The sequence below is a fragment of the Myotis daubentonii genome, chromosome 15, assembly GCF_963259705.1.
Source record: "Myotis daubentonii chromosome 15, mMyoDau2.1, whole genome shotgun sequence".
Classification (NCBI taxonomy): Eukaryota; Metazoa; Chordata; class Mammalia; order Chiroptera; family Vespertilionidae; genus Myotis; species Myotis daubentonii.
In genome coordinates this window covers 25,144,215-25,156,293 of record NC_081854.1, presented here as the reverse complement: position 1 = coordinate 25,156,293, position 12,079 = coordinate 25,144,215, and positions in this window count along the sequence as shown.

The window sequence follows — 12,079 nt, the reverse complement described above, 5'->3', positions numbered from 1 at the left end:
GTCAGGCAACTGCCCCTCCTTTTCTGAAATCTAATATTATCATTTCATCAGATTATACCATGAAATATCTATTCCTGTTTTAGTGATTTGTAGACACCCAGGAATTTCTTACCCTCAGGAATTTTAGCTCCTGGATCAGTGTCACTATATCCAATATTCCTATCTTAATTCTCAGTGATTCCAAATATCCATATTCCTATTCCTAAGATTATCCTAGGCTCCCAATTCCCTGACCTGTCTGCTTCAGTGATCTTGTCTTCCACTATAAGTTCACACCCCTAGACAAGTAACTGCAACATCTCCAAAATACCAAATATCCTTCTCTCTGGTCATTCTTACATTGTCACTAAACTCACACTTCTTCTCCTCTTCTTACCCAATTTAAATTCTATGTTCAACTAATCACCCAACTTCAGAATCACTCCCAATGTGAAATCCCTTGAACCTCTCTTATCATACTTGCTTAGCAGAGCCTGAATTCTAAGTACATCCAAGTCTCTTCCTACTCTGTCACTGCATCTATGTGGCTGAACATGACTAGTGAAAATCACCAACCTTAATGACAGATTTATATTTTTATAATTTATTTTTCTTCTTAAATGGATCAGGCCTAAAAAGATACACATTCAGATGTCTTATTCCCACCCTTGTCCTGTCTATTTTTTTCTCCCACCTCCTAACCTCTACAGATGAGCAATTTTATGTTTCTTGTATGTCTTCCCAGTGTTTTAAAGCAAATACAAATATATACCTATATATTATTTTCCACACTTTACACAAATGGTAACATATGTACACTCTCCTATACTTGTTTTTTAAATTAAATTCTAAGGCTAGTGGCTTCCTTATTTTTCTATAGGTGCACATCATCCATTTTGTTGTATTTATCATAGTTTATTTAGGCAGACCTCAATAGATGGTTCCAATCTATTGCTATAACAAACAATTATGCAATGAATACTCCTGAAAATACATCATTACATACGCACACACACACACACACACACATATAATTTGTCCCATAAGTCTCAGAAGTCAGATTGCTGAGTCAAAATAAAAAGTGCACTTGTAATTTTGATAGATGCTTATCAAATTGTCCTGCACTGAAGGTGGCCCATTTACTATATACCAGCAGTATATGAGAGTACCTGTTTCCTTATACCCAAATCAGCAAAGCAGTTTGTCAAAATATTTTATTTTTACCAATTTAATAAGGGAGAAACAGCACATTGGTAGACTTTCTTTGTTATTTCTTGAGTTATTGTTGAGTATTTTTCTTTTTATAAGGGCCTTTTATATTTATTTTTCTGTGAACTTTCATTCATGTCCTTTGACCCTTTTCCTACTGAGCTGTTGGTCTTTATTTTTTTAATTTTTAAAAATTATTTATAAATTAGAGAAATAATAAATTCCTTGTCTGAATATAAGTTTTAAATACTTTCCCCCATTTGTTATCTCTCTTCTGCTTTGCTTACCAATGTTTCTTCTCATGCAAAAGTTTTTTATGTTTATACAGATAAATTTGTTAATCTTTTCTCTTTTAGTTTCTGGATTGTGAGTCCTAGTTACAGAGGCCTTCCTCACATCAAATATATGAACTAATTCTCCCATGTTTTAGTCCAATAAATGTTATGGTTGCATTTTAATAATTAAATCACTCAACTTATGTGAAGTTTATCCTATGTGGGAGATGAGATATAGATGAGACTTATATATTTTTCCAAAATGTCTACCTCACTACCCAACACCTGAGTCCATCAGGAGTCCACCTTTATTTAACCAAGGAGGTAAAAGACCTGCACACTGAAAACTATATGACATTGATGAATGAGAATACACAGAGAAATGGAAATAAAGTTTATGTTGGTGGATTGCAAAGATATTATTAAAATACCCACATTATCCCAAAAGATTTACAGATTTAATACATTCCCTATCAAAATTCCAATGACATTTTTCACAGAAATAGAACACACAATCCTAAAATATGTATATAACCACAGAAGACCTTGACTAGCCAAAGCAATCTTGAAAAAGAACAACGTTGGAGGGATCCTGATTTCCAACTATATTACAAAGCTGTAGTAAACAAAACAGTATGGTACTGGCATAAAAACAAACACAAAGATCAATGGAACGGAATAGAGTGCCCAAAAATAATAAACCCACATACATATAGTCAAATAACATGACAAAGGAGGCAAGAATATACAATGGGAAAAGGACAGTCTCTACAACAAATGATGTTGAAAAACCTGATCAGCTATGTACAAAAGAATGAAACTGGCCCACTATCTCATAACACACACACACACACACACACACACACACACACACACACACCAAACAATTAAAAATGGGTTAAAGAGTAGAACATAATACTGGACACCTTAGAACTCCTAGGAAAAAAAAGCATAGTCAGTAAGCTCCTTCTCATCTGCCTTGGTGATGTTTTTTTTGCATTTGACATTAAAAGTGAAGGCAACAAAAGTGAAATAAACACATGGGACTATATCAAGCTACAAAGCTTCTACACAGCAAAGGAAACCATCAACTAAATGAAAAAGCAATATACAGAATGGGGGAAATATTTGAAAATCATATATCTGATAAGGGGTTAATAGCCAAAATAACATACAACTCAACAGATAAAAAATTCCAAACAATCTGATTGCAAAATGAACACATGATGTGAATAGACATTAAAAAAACAACAACATCCAGATGGCCAACAGGTACATGAAAAGGTAGGTGCTCAACATCTCTAATCATCAGGGAAAACCAAATTAAAACTACAATGAGATATCACCTCACACCTGTTAGAATGGCTATTATAAATAAGACTAGAGGCCCGGTGCACAAAAATTTGTGCACTCGGGGGAAGGGGGGGTCCCTCAGACCGGCCTGCGCCCTCTCGCAGTCTGGGACCCCTCGGGAGATAACGACCTGCTGGCTTGGGCCTGCTCCCGGGTGGCAGAGGGCAGGCCCAATCCCTAGGTGCAGCCCCTGGTTGGGCTCAGAGCAGGGCCAATTGGGGAGTTGGGGCGCCTTCCCCTGTCATGCACAGAGCAGGGCAGATTGGGAGGTTGCGATGCCACCCTCAGTCACGCTCAGGGTAGGGCTGATTGGGGGGTTGGGGCACCGCCCCATCACACTCAAGGCAGGGTCGATGGGGAGGTTGCAGCGCCACCACCTGTCACACACCGAGCAGGGCCCATCAGGGGGGTTGGGGAGCTCCCCCCTGTCATGCACAGAGCAGGGCCGATCAGGGGGTTGAGGAGCTCCCCCCTGTCACTCACAGAGTAGGGCCGATAGGGGAATTAGGGCACCGCCCCCTGTCACACTCAGGGCAGGGCGGATCAGGGGGTTGGGGCGCCACCCTCTATCACCCACAGAGCAGGGCCGATCAGGTGGTTGGGGCGCCGCCACTGTCACACTCAGGGCAGGGCCAATGGGGAGGTTATGACTCCACCCCCTCACACACAGAGCAGGGCCCGTGGGGGGAGGAGGGGGGTTGGGGCGCCGCCCTCTAACAGCCACAGAGCAGGGCCTATCAGGTGGTTGGGGTGCCGCCACTCTCATACTCAGGGCAGGGCCAATGGGGAGGTTATGGCTCTACCCCGTCACACACAGAGCAGGGCCCGTGGGGGGCGGGGGGGGAGGGGTTTGGGGCCCCGCCCCCTGTCACACACAGAGCTGCAGGGCGATCAGGGCGTTTGGGCGCTGCCCCCTGTCACGCTGATCCCAGTGCTGGGAGGCATATTACCCTTTTACTATATAGAATAGAGGCCTGGTGCATGGGTGGGGCTGGCTGGTTTGCCCTGAAGGGTGTCCTGGATCAGGGTGGGGGTCCCCACTGGGGTGCCTGGCCAGTCTGGCTGAGGGGATGATGGCTGTTTGCAGCTGGTCACACACCCTTCAGGGTGGGGGTCCCCACTGGGGTGCCTGGCCAGTCTGGCTGAGGGGCTGAGGGCTGTTTTCAGGCTGGGACTGAAGCTCCCAACCGCTCCGTTTTTTCTTTTTTCTTTTTTTATTCTGGGCCAGCTTTAGCTCTGAGGCCTCAGCTGCTGAAACAGGTTTCTGGCCTTTGTTTACCGTCTGTATTTGATACAATGTTGTGGTCCGGCTGGCTGAAGCTCCGCTGAGTAAAGCAGGTTTCCGGGGGTTTTTTAGCTTCTTTATTCGCAACATAGTTGCTGAGAGTTGCAGCTGAGAGGCCGGCAAGTCAGGCGGGGAACGTTGGAGTTCTCCGTCACTGAAGCAAGCAAGCCTCCCTGTTCGCATCAGCTGCCTGGCTGCCAGCTGCCATCTTGGCTGCCGGTTAATTTGCATATCTTGGCCCTACTCTGTGAGTGACGGGGATTAGCCAATGGGAAGGGTAGCGGAGTGACACTAATTACCATGTTTCTCTTTTATTAGTGTAGACAAGACATAAATGTTGGTAAGGATGTGGAGAAAAGAAACCCTTGTGCACTCTTGCTGGGAATTTCAACTGGTGCAACCACTAAGATAAAAACTACGAAGGTTCTTTTAAAAATAGAACTACCACATGATCTAGCAATTCCACTTCTGGATATTTATATGAAGGAAACAAAATACTAACTCAAAAAGATATTATCATCCCCATGATCACTACAATTAGTATTTACAATAACCAAGATGGAAACAACCTAAGTACCCTCCGATGGATGAATGGGTAAAGAAAATGTGTTACATATACACAATGGACTATTATTCAGCCATAAAAACAAAGGAAATCCTGCCATTTGTGACAACATGGATGGACCATGGGGGCATTATTTTAGGTGAAATAAGTCAGAGAAAGACAAATACCATATGATCTCATTTATATGTGGAATCTAAAAACAGAAAACAAAAAAATCAAACTCACAGATACAGAGAACAGAGTGGGTACCAGAATTGGAAGAAGGTAAGTGGGCAAAATGGATGAAGGTAGTCAAAAAGTATAAACTTTCAGTTATAAAATCAATAAGCCCTTGGGATTTATTATACAGCATGGTAATTATCTATACTAATAAAAGGGTAATATGCTAATCAGACTGGGAGACCTTCCAGGAGACCTTCTGGACATTCTTCTGGACAAAGCCACGGTGGCGGGGCCGAGGCAGAGGAGGTTAGGGGTGATCAGGCCGGCAGTTGGGGGGGGCAGTTGGGGGCAAGCAGGCTGGCAGGGGGGCAGTTGGGGGCGAGCAGGGTGTCAGGGGGTGAGAGTTGGGGGTAAGCAGGCCAGCAGTGGGGGCAGTTGGGGCAATCAGGCTGGAAGGGGGGGCTTTGGGGAGCAATCAGGCTGGCAGGCAGAGTGGTTAGGGGTGATCAGGCAGGTAGGCAGGTGAGTGGTTAGGAGCCAGTGGTCCTGGATTGTGGGAGGGATGTCCAACTGCCGGCAGTTGGACATTCCCCAAGGGGTCCCAGATTGGAGAGGGTGCAGGCCGGACTGAGGGACTCCCCCAACCCCCGCACAGATTTCGTGCACTGGGCCTCTAGTAATTAATACTGCATATATTTAAAAGTTAGTAAGAGTAAATCTTAAAAATTCTCATCACAAGAAAAAAATTACAAATATGTATGGTGATAAATGCTGACTAGACTTATTGTGATCATTTAATAATATATACATATCAAATCACTATGTTGTACACATGAAACTAACATCATGTGATATGTTAATTATAAATCAATTTAAAAAAACAATAGTTTATCTTTAGCCTTTCATCAGAGGTAAATTACCATTTATAATATATTTATAGATTTTCTATTCTGTTCTCTTGATATATTTATGCACCAATACCATAATGTTTTAAGTTTCATGCTCTACATCAGTGGTCGGCAAACTCATTAGTCAACAGAGCCAAATATCAACAGTACAACGATTGAAATTTCTTTTGAGAGCCAAATTTTTAAAACTTAAACTATATAGGTAGGTACATTGTTATTAACTTAATTAGGGTACTCCTAAGGCTTAGGAAGAGCCACACTCAAGGGGCCAAAGAGCCGCATGTGGCTCATGAGCCGCAGTTTGCTGACCATGGCTCTACATGATATATAATTACTAGAGGCCCGATACATGAAATTCATGCAAGAGTAGGCCTTCCTTCCCCCTGCTGCCAGCACCCGCTTCCCTCTGGCACTGGGATCCGGACTTCCCTCCGGCCATTGGCACCCGGGACCTGGGCTTCCCTCACAGAGGGAGGCCCCACCCACCTGACATAGCCCGCTGGTTGGCAGCCTGGGCCTCCTTCTTTGGGGCGACCGTGGAGCCCCCCGATTGATCACCCTGCCAGCCAGTGGCCTGGGCCTCCTTCTGCAGGGCGATCATGGGGCAATGGCTGGGCCCCTGACCAATTGTATCGCACCCATCTTGGCTGGCCTGGTGCCAGTGTGTGTCATAGTGTGGTCCCAGATGGTTGTCCGGATTGTCGTCTGGATGGTCGTTCTGTTGTTCAGCCATTTGGTCGATTTGCATATTACAGTTTTATTATATAGGATAGGTAACTAGAGGCCCGGTGCATGAATTTGTGCATGTAGGGTCCAATCGGCCTGCCCTGATGGGGGCCCATCAGGCTGGGCCGGCTGGGGAGAAGGGCTGTGGGAGGTCGGCCAGCCCTACCCCGATTGGGGTGGTGGGACAATCGGAGGCAGGGCTGGCCAGGGGAGGGGCCATGGGAGGTTGGCTGGCCGGCCCTGCCCCCAATCAGGGTAGGGGGGTCAATAATGGGTGGAACTGGCCAGGGGGAGGGGCTGCAGGAGGTTGGGAGGTCCGATCAGGGCCCTGATCAGGCAGTTTGGCTGCCACAGTGTGCATCATAGTGACCAGTCATTCTGGTCATTCCATCGTTCTGGTCACTTGGCTTTTATATATATGTACTAGAGGCCTGGTGCACAAAAATTTGTGCACTCGGGGGGGAAAGGGGGTCCCTCATCCTGGCCTGTGCCCTCTCACAGTCTGGGACCCCTCAGGGGATGACCACCTGCTGGCTTAGGCCTGCTCCCCGGGGGATTGGGCCTAAGATGGCAATCAGACATCCCTCTGGCAGCCCGGCAGCCCTCGGGGGATGTCCACTTGCCAGCGGGGAGCAGGCCTAAATTGCAGTCGGACATCCTTAGCGCTGCTGAGGAGGCAGGAGAGGCTCCCACCACCACCACTGTACTGGCAGCTATCAGCCTGGCTTGTGGCTGAGCAGAGCTCCTCCCATGTGAGAGCGCCCTGACCACCAGAGGGCAGCTCCTGCATTGAGAGTCTGCCCCCTGGTGGTCAGTGTGTGTCATAGTGACCAGTCATTCCCAGTCCTTCTGCTGTTAGGGTCAGTTTGCATATTACCCTTTTACTATGTAGGATAGAGGCCTGGTGCATGGGTGGAGGCCTGCTGGTTTGCCCTGAAGGGTGTCCTGGATCAGGGTGGGGGTCCCGCTTGGGCGCCTGGCCAGCCTGGGTGAGGGGATGATGGCTGTTTGCAGCTGGTCACAGCCCCTTCAGGGTGGGGGTCCCCACTGGGGTGCCTGGCCAGCCTGGATGAGGGGATGATGGCTGTTTGCAGCTGGTCACACCCCCTTCAGGGTGGGGGTCCCCACTGGGATGCCTGGCCAGCCTGGATGAGGGGATGATGGCTGTTTGAAGCTGGTCATACCTCCTGCAGGGTGGGGGTCCCCACTGGGGTGCCTGGCCAGTCTGGGTGAGGGGCTGAGGGCCGTTTTCAGGCTGGTGGGTGACTGAAGCTCCCAACCTCTCCTTTTTTTTTCTTTTCTTTTTTTATTCTGGCATTTATTTACCTTCTATGGCTGTCACTGGAACTGAGAGCTGGCTTTAGCTCTGAGGCTCGGCTCCAGCTCTGAGACCTCGGCTACTGAAAGCAGGTATTTGGTTTGTTTGGGTTCTATAATTGAAACACTTTTGCAACTCCAGCTCTGCCGGCTGGCTGAAAGCATGGGGTTTGTTTAGCTTCTATATTTGCAACATTGTTTCTTAGAGTGCAAGCTCAGAGCCCAGCAGCGGCAGGCAGGGAACCTTGGCTTCCTCCTTCAGTGGAGCAAGCAAGCCTCCTGTTCACTTCAGCTGCCTGGCTGCCAGCCACCATCTTGGTTGGCAGTTAATTTGCATATCTCGCTGATTAGCCAATGGGAAGGGTAGCAAAGTCATGGTTAATTACCGTGTTTCTCTATTATTAGATAGGATAGACTAGTGGTCCGGTGCATGAAAATTCATGCACTGGAGTGGGGGTCCCTCACTCCGGCCTGCCCCCTCTCACAGTTCAGGAGCCCTCAGGGGCAGGAGGCAAAAAGGCGATCATGGGAAGGTGACGCCCGCATCACACCTCTGCTCATGCCATTGCCGGCAGCGCAAGCCTTGGCTGGCCCTGGTTACCTGAGCCTCGGGCAGCCCTGGGTGGCTGGGCAGCTGCCATCCAAGGCTTGCCTGTGCCTTGGGCTGGCCCTGGGTGGCTGGGGGGCTGAGGGGACTGGGGGACTCCGGAGGCAGGCTGTGGGTGCCGCCATCTTTGAGGGCATGGCAGTCAATTAGCATATTCCCTCCTTATTGGCTGTGGGCACCACCATCTTTGAGGGCATGGCAGTCAATTAGCATATTCTCACCTTATTGGCTGTGGGTGCTGCCATCTTTGAGGGTGTGATGGTCAATTCGCATATTTCCTCTTTATTAGATAGGATTATCTGGTGGGACTAATTTCTTCTTTTCAGAAGACTAAGAATTCAGTCAACAATATACAATATGTAATATTGAGTGTATAATAACATAACTAAAAATGATTACTATTAAAAGATAGCTAGAAATGTAAAAAAAAGAAAGAAAGAAGAAAACTTAGCTCATACTCAAGAGAAAAATCACTTAATAGAAACACATCCACAAATGATTCAGATGTTGAAATTGGAAGACAAAGGCAAGTTCTGAAATTGAACTATCTGGAATATTTTTTTCAATTGATGGATGCAATCTATGGAAGATTAAACACAATAGAAGAAAAGATCAGCAAACTTCAGAACAAGTCAATAGAAATTTAGCCACTGAAGCCCAGGGTGGAGAAAAAAGGATTGAAAAAATAAGTAAATAGAGCCATAATGATTTTTGAGACACTGTCAATCCAACATACATGTAATTGGTGATTCAGAAGAAGAAAGAATCAATAGGGCAAAAGAAAATTTTTACAAATATTGGCCAGAATATTTTCCAAATTTGATTTCAAAAGAAAAAGTAAGTCATGAAACCATAAAAATCTTAGAAGAAAAATATAGGCAGCAAAATCTTAGATATCTCATATGGCAGAATTTTCACAGGTACATCTCCTAGGGCAGTGGTCGGCAAACTGCGGCCCCTTGAGTGTGGCTCTTCCACAAAATATCACATGCGGGCACACACGTACAGTGTGATTGAAATTTCGTGGCCACACTCAAGGGGCCAAAGAGCTGCATGTAGCTCGCAAGCCGCAGTTTGCCGACCACTGTCCTAGGGCAAGAGAAACAAAGTAAAAAATAAACAAATGAGACTACATCAAGTTAAAAATTTTCTGCACAGCAACAGAAACCATCCTCAAAATACAAATGGAACCCACTGTGTGGGAGAACATTTTTGCCAATGATACATTGGATAAGGGGATAATTTCCAAAATATATATCTCATACAACTCAACAAAAGGAAGACAAATAGCCCTATTAAAAAATGAACAAAGGACTTAAGTAGACACTTCAGAGAGGACATACAGATGGCCAAGAGACATATGGAAAAATGCTCAAAGTCACTAATTATCAGAGAGATTAAAATGACAATGAGGTATCACCTCACACCTGCCAGATTGGCTGCCATCTATAAATAAACAAACAACAAGTGTTGGAGAGGATGTGGAGAAAGGAGAACCCTAGTACACTACTGGTGGGAATGCAGACTGTCAAAAGTACTATGGAAAAGAGTATGGAATTTCCTCAAAAAATTAAAAATGGAACTGCCATTTGACCAGGTGATCGCACTCTAGGACTATATCCTAAGAATCCCAAAACACCAATCAGAGAGAATATATGCACCCCTCTGTTCACAACAGCACTATTTACAATAGCTAAGATCTGAAAACAGCCCAAGTGCCTATCAGTAGATGAGTGGATTAAGAAAAGCTGTGGTACATTTACACCATGGAATACTATGCAACTGTAAAAAAGGAAGGATTTCTTACCCTTCAAGACATCATCGAGGGACCTGGAGAGTATCATGCTAAGTGAAATAAGCCAGTTAGAGAAACACAAGTATCATGTGATTGCACTTGTACATGGAATTTAATAAACATAAATTGATGAATAAAATAGGCCCAATGGCATGGAAGCATGGCACAGACTGACAGATATTAGAGGGAATGGGGGGAGGGCAGACAGAGAATTACCAAAGAACTTATATGCATACTAGTGGCCTGGTGCACGAGTTTGTGCACATTGAAAGGAAATTAATTACAAGAAATATTTTAATATCACTATTTGCCCTTTCTCTATAATAGAAGTGTCAATCAAACAAATTCATGATTGACAATGACAGATGGAAACACGCATGCGATTGGCACCAGCATGAGTTTTATATGTATTGCACATGCACAAGTCAACTTAGCCTTTTATAGATATAGAACAAACTTGCTTAATTAGACCTGCTTTCTGATTTAGCAAAACTTTTTCCAGCCCAGTGAAGCACCCCAACTTCTCTTTCAGGTGATTGTCAGTAACACAGCAGTAAATATTAACACGAAGCAGATTATTATTGTAGATCATGCAGGGAGAACAGAGGGTAAAATATTTAACTGCAGCAGTGTTTGACTATATTCTGTGCAGTGAGAAAACCTGAAGTCATTTTCAAGGTCCACCATTTCTTCTTTTCAGTCAGGTCAAGTTTCTAAATAATCGAAATCTCTGTTTTCCAGCTAATGAAAATAAAATAGGATTCCACCAAGTCTCCTATCTACCTACTCCAGGACTTTTGTGAGGATCAAATGAGATGAGGCACAAGAAAACACTTCACAGACATTTGATTACAGTGTAAAGTGTTTCCACCCGGCTAAAATGTTCCTGGGCTGAAGAAACTGCAAGGAGACTAGTTGTTGCTAGGGAGAGGAAGCTGAGCGTTGCTACATGACGTAATTACCCTGAAGGAGGGAAGAGCACTTAGCATATTAGCCTCTTATATAGATAGAATATGCATAATCCATGGACACAGACAATAGCATGGGAAAGGCCTGGGGTGGGGCAGGAACCGATTGGAAGGGGGCAGTAGAGAGACATCTGTAATAAAGAGTTTTAAAAAAGAAAAAGCATCAACCCATATATTCAAGAAGCTCAATGAACCCCAAGTAACATCAACACATAAAAAAACTAAATCTATGCTCGTTATAATCAAACTGATGAACACTAAGGTTAAAAGGGAAAAATCTTAAAAGTAACCAACCCAATCCCTTAAAAAGATATATTGCAAAATAAGAATCAAAGATTTATTCCCATTAATAGCAATGGGTAAGGAAAAAACAAAACAATATCTTTAAAATGTTGAAAGAAAGATATAAATCTATATCCAACTAAAATCCTTCAAAATAAGGGAAATAAAGTTGGAGGGGTGTTGTCTTGTTTTTGAGAGAAACAAATGCTGAGAGGATTCTTCACCTGAAGGCCATGCTACAAAAAATATTAAAGAAAGTTCTTCAGGCACCAAAAATTGGTACTAGGTAAAACCTTCTATCCACAGAGGAATGAAGAATGCCAGAATGGTAATCAGTTCATCATTTCTTTAAAAGATATTAGCCCATTTGAATTAAAAAAAAGCATGTGTGGTTTAAACATATTTAGAAATAAAATATATGACAATAGCAAAAGGGAAATGGAAGTATCCAGTTTTAATATTTTTGCATTATATATGAAGTTTATAACAATTATTGGAAGACTCTAATAAGTTTTTTAAAATATATTTTTATTGATTTCAGAGAGAGGAAGGGATAGGGAGAGAGTGATAGAAAAATCAAGGATGAGAGAATCATTGATCGGCTGCCTCCTGAACACCCCATACTGGGGCTCGAGCCCACAACCTGGG